We start from the raw sequence: 6000 nt of genomic DNA on the forward strand, positions 1-6000 counted from the left end.
TTCATTTCTTCTTCGATGTTTCTTTACTCTTTCAGGTTGTTTCCTAACCTTAGAAGCAGTGAGCTTCTCGTATGTAGTAGTGAGCCATTGATCATCATTAGGCATAAGGTAAATTAAAGGCTCGTATGCTGCTCTCCACATCTTAATGGTGCACGCATTCCTTGGGGTATTGATCAGAATGCACAACACATGTGTATGCATGAGGACGTGGAATACATGTCATGTCCCATCTCAAACATGAGTAGGTCCACTTGCCCAAATTAACCACATATTGCCTACTAGTATTGTTAACTAGTATTGTTAACCTCAAACATACTACCTCCTGCATAGGTTGGAGTACAATAGATGGACAGGTCATGCACATGTTCAAACTTATCAACTATCCGAGGTGTTATTATGTTCTCTCATTTATCAATTCCTTCCATTTTCAATTGATACCGCCTCATCAGTTTCTTCAATATAGTCTCCATTATAGTCACAATTGGCTTATCTTGTGTTTGTAGAATATACGCATTGAAACATTCGCTGAGATTATTTACTACTAGGTCATACTTACAAGATGTGTTAAACCGAGCTCTAGACCATTGTGATGGGTCTATGACCTTCAGGTAGTCATATGCAGGCTCACTGAAAGCTTTCAGATCTTCTATAGCTCTCTCAAAATCCCTTTTGGTGTATGTTGTGGCTGCCTACCACAATTTCTCATTTAGTGTTACACCCATGTGGCCAGCATCTCGAAAATTAGCATATAAATGTCTCACACAAATACAATTGTCATTGTAAGGCACCAACTCCTCCATTACAAGCTTTAAATCCTACAAGAAATATTGGATGAGTGACTCATTTAATAGGTTAACTTAACAGAATATATTGAAAGTTGCGCACAATTACCTTTTGTCTATCATTGATAAATGTCCACCCGCCTTCAATTTGTTGTCCAAGATCGTATATAAATGTCTCAATAAACCATCCCAACTATCCTTCAACTCTGCTTCCACAATGACACCATGGCAATGTTATACATGTTTTCATTTGCATCCCTACTAATAGCACATAGGAGCTGCCCCTTAAATGGTCATTTTAGGAAACAATCGTCCAAACCAATCAATGGTCTACAACCAGCCTTAAAACTCTCTCTACAGGCTGCCAAACCTACGTACATAATTTGAAAAGCAGGAGGTAACTCATGAGCTATTCATTCCACCCTAACTAACAAACAACTATATCGGTTCCTTTGTTTCACGGTCTCACAATAGTCTCATACATTGACATATTGTTCCCCATAGCTGCCAAATATCTTAAACTGAGCCTTCGCTCGAGCACGATACAACTTCATTTTACAAGCTTTCACTCCCTACTTTTGCTTAATCTCATCAGCAAGTGCATGAATAAGCATATTACGTTGGCTCATAAACGGTGGCATCGACTTTTGGGCAATCCAGGATGATGTGACAATGGAGTTCTTATAACTCCTCTTGCACTCATGTTTTGAATTCATAGACTTTATCTGGAAAGTATGTTGCCCTCTAATCAAAAACTCATAAACCCGACAAAGATATTTAGGGGTATTGCAGACAATAGTAACACTATTCCCATCATTCTTTGCAAACTTTATAGACTTACCAATATTTAGGTTCAATCTTCTTACAGTCTCTCTAAATTGTACTATAGATCAAACTTCATTCCAACAGATATTTTTGGATTCTCCAAGTCAACATATTGAAACTCAGGGTAATTAAAATCACAATTTCCTTCATCGCCACTATCAACGGGAGATTGAAGGACATCACTTGGTGTCATATCAGATAAGTTTCCTGGTAATTGTCAAACCAAGCACTGTTTAATAGTTTTAGAGAAATGAACACTAAAATAATAAACCAGAAAATATATGAGTATTTTATACCATTGTCATTCTCCTCTGCCTACCTTGAAAATGGATCACTGCTTGGACCATTACTGTCCTGGCCTATTCCAGGTGACAGATGACACTCTTCATCATCTTCATCCTCAGCATCTGAGGGAGATTGTTATGGTTGTGGCTCTTTATCATCAAGTGCCACTTCACCATCAACACTAGTGCACACTGGTTGTGCAAACCTAGACTTCAATGTTCCCACTGTGCTGACATCAATGTCATACAACTCATCTTCACTACTCAACACTGCTTTCTAAAATGGATCATTAAGTCCAAGACGACGTGTTTCTGCTTCCTCCTCATCCTCGCTCACATCCTCCTCGATGTGATAATCATCCAAATCAGACTGGTGCACTGTAGTTATTGAATGAGACACAATACATAAATTAATTATTTGTTGTCCCTTATATGCAGCCACCATAGACAGCACATCATGATTAGATGTAAGTAAGTGAAGACCATTGTGCATCCTCAAGCTGTGTTGTCTATAGTAAACTAGGTCACCTTGAATCTAACCATACTTGATCACAATTGTCTGTATCTCAAGCCAGGACAACTCATCCTCATCATAAAGTTCATGATACACATCAATCTTACCCCTAGGATATTCTCCATTGTACTACATATCAATTATCCCACTATGATGAACTTCAAAAAACAATTTTCTCGTAGTCATCCTATAAAATATTGTCAATTAAATTAGTATTAGTCCAAACAGATAAAATTAAAAGTAGTCAAACCAAACACCAAACATAAAATAAACAAAGGGATCTATTGGATCACACCGATAAATTTGTCCATTTTCCTATGCAAGGGACTACCTCTATCACAACCCGACAACAGAAACAACAACATACTATAATATCTCGGATAGTTGTTCTCAAACTGGGACCACTAAAATCCACACATCCAGCATACAACATTGGATCCATCCACGTGCAACATTGGACATAGACATCCTCAAAACCTAAACATTGGACACATATATCACCAAAAAATCAACATTGGACACTAACATCCTCAAAACTGAAACATTTGCTATGCAAAATTCCGTATAACGAATTAAACATATGTCCATGCACAAATATTGAATATACGCGTAGATGGAACAATAAATTAGCTTGCAAAGAAGACAGAGAAATTCAAGATTGACTCACCTCTGCAATACCCACTACGCGAATAAGATAGAGAGAATTCGATGAATACTGCCCAAAATGTTTGAAGCCACTTAGATTGGTGCGTCTACCATGAAAAATCAGTTCTCCAAGAGTTCGGGGTCAATGAAGTCACGAGTCTGGAGAAAAAAAATGGGTTAGGGTTTTCGAATTTGGTCTCGATGAAGTCAGGGGTGATTTTGTCTTTGCAGTGGTAGTCAAGCACATGAGAAGTAAGTGTTCGATATTTCCATTACATTTCACTCTGGGAATAGACGGAATGGGAAATTGGTACATTTTGAAAGTAAGATGGTCCACTTTATTGCAATTTTTAGTTCAGGGGCACATTGTAAATTGATTGAAGGTTCGAGGGGATAAAATTTAATTAACCCTAAAATAAATCAACGTAATTTGATTAAAAACAATTTCTTATAATATACATATATATGTATATATATATATATATATATATACCTGGGTAGGCAAGGTGTTGCCCCCGCCCACCTCAGGCAGGGTTGGGATGGATCGAGTGTGGGTACCTAGCCCCCATCCCTAGTGGCAACGAAGTTGAAATGACTATGATTTTGACTAAAGGTGGTGAACTAAAGGTGGTCAAGTATATGACCTACCTATATATCCGGGGAAGCGTTTATGCCTCGTACACCATCTATGTAAATCGAAGAAATGCTCTTCCAATAAGGATATAAATTGAATATTCCATAATAATTTAGTTTTTTTTGTTTCGTTCTATTTGAAAAGCATGAGCTCATTTTCAATAATGATATAAATTGTAATTACTAGCTAGTAGTATAGGACCATTTACAGAATGTCTAAGATTGTGTTTGGATGCTTGGATGATCTCAGATCATCTAAGTTATATTTGGATTTAGACATAGCTGAGCATCCAAAAGCACAAAAGTGCATCTAAGTGAAATGAATTCACATAAGTTTGTAAATTATTCATGATGGAGCAAATAACTGACGCATGATAGAGGGAAGAGAAAACCTCACTCAATGCACTTAGTAGTAGGCACCCAACCACCTCTCTCTCTCTCTCTCTCTCCTCCATGATAGAAATCCCTTATTCTTCCTCAAACCCTCTATAACAAACCCACCATGCCGTGCCGTGCCACGTGAAATTGTAACGATAGTTGAAAGCAATGCATCAAAACTTTTAGCCAATCGGCATCCCGCCTGCTCTATATTTCTCATCAGACGTTCATAACTCCTTATCCAAAATGACCACTCTTCCCCCACAGTGCAGAGAAAGTTCTTTAGGGATAAATTGTGTAGGGGATTCACGTTACACTTGGTGTACAGTTTGAACGGGTGCTCAGGGACTGTTAACCCCTCTTACTCTTGCAATTCGGGTGCTTGAACAGTGGCAAAATCTCTAGAAAATAATTGCAGAGTCTGAACCCCTGCTCCCCTTTGCCTTCTGCAACCAATGTGCTAAGTAAACATTAGCAGTAATCTTTGCAAATCTCTTTGGTCAATCAGATCCCTTGCCCCGTTTGCACTCGAATTTAATGTGAATTCCTCACATTTATTTTTTGCTAATGTGAACCCTTGTAAAATTATTGAAACTCCTCTGCTGTATTTGACTGACGTTTTTTCACTTGTTGTTGGAATTTTTTTTCTTTTATAAAAATTGTCCATGCCTAAAGCAACATTATAGTTAATGTCGTATTTCGCACATTTTTAGGCCTGGTTCCAACAACTCGAGTTTGGGCCTTTATACCTGCACACTCAATAAAACATAGAAAGAGGGGCTCGGTGGTGGTTGGGAAGCCTTTAATGCTTAAGTTAGTAAATCTTCTTAGTAATTTTTGCTAGAGTGTGAGAGTGTGAGATAATTATTCGTACCTAGGGGTCTGACTTTTATACGAGGTTGCTGGCGGACATCTTGTCCTCCTTGTTTTGGAGTTCACATCATTTATGCTGCAGTTGTCAGGATCTTTTAATGTGGCGTGGAGCATGGAGTAGCGCTATTAATGCGACGTGGGAGTCGGGGGATCGCGCCATTAATACAGTGTGGCTTCCCGAGTGGTGACTTACCAATAGATGGTAGGTGACGCGCTCCTTCATACTTTGACAGGGAATCAAGGGTTATCCGTGTTTCTTGCCCACCTGTAGGTATATGTCATCGAGTGTTATGTGTCACTGGGGGTGCCAGGGTGATAAGTCCCATTTGTCCCTATCATTCATCTTTCTCGTGTAGGGGATTGCTTCACGAGTTTCTTTAGCTTGCGGGCCTGGTATTCCAAAAGGTTTCAAGGACCCCCTTAGAGAAGGATCATTGAGTCAGGTTAAGGTCCTCGTGGTTCTTCGTGGGCCTGGCACATGGGCCTAGAAGAGGAAAATCTGCTTATAATTACCCACTAGCATTCATACCAAAGAGGCGCTCCTCCAAAGTGAAGTTTGACCATAAAAGCCATGGAATCAAAAGATACGGCAATCATGACTTTGAGGACGAGCTCCTTCAAGGTAAGCAACGATCCACTCCCATTTGTGTTTTACTTCACTATAGTCTATTTTTTGGAATTATTTCAAACATTATTTATTCATCTTGAGTGGTTCTCAGCTACGTACTTACTCTTTACAATCCACTTCTATTTGTTTGGTAATTTGTTTTTCTTCCATTTTTGAAAATCATTTCAAACATTATTATTCGTTTGATAATGTGTATTTATATGGTGTTAAATATGTTTGGGTTTTTTGTTCTTTGAATTTTTCTCTAGTTGGAAACCACTTTAATTATTTTCAGTACCTATTAAATAATAATTTTGGAATAAAACGGGGAATGATAAAATATTTAATATTTGTATAAATATTGATTCAATAAATTTTGGAGCAAAAAATGTGAAAAAAAATATATTGAGAGAATTTTTCATAATATTTATTATTTATAAAATAATGATACTATGCTAC

The sequence above is a fragment of the Juglans regia genome, chromosome 14 (assembly GCF_001411555.2).
Source record: "Juglans regia cultivar Chandler chromosome 14, Walnut 2.0, whole genome shotgun sequence".
In the NCBI taxonomy this organism is placed as follows: domain Eukaryota; kingdom Viridiplantae; phylum Streptophyta; class Magnoliopsida; order Fagales; family Juglandaceae; genus Juglans; species Juglans regia.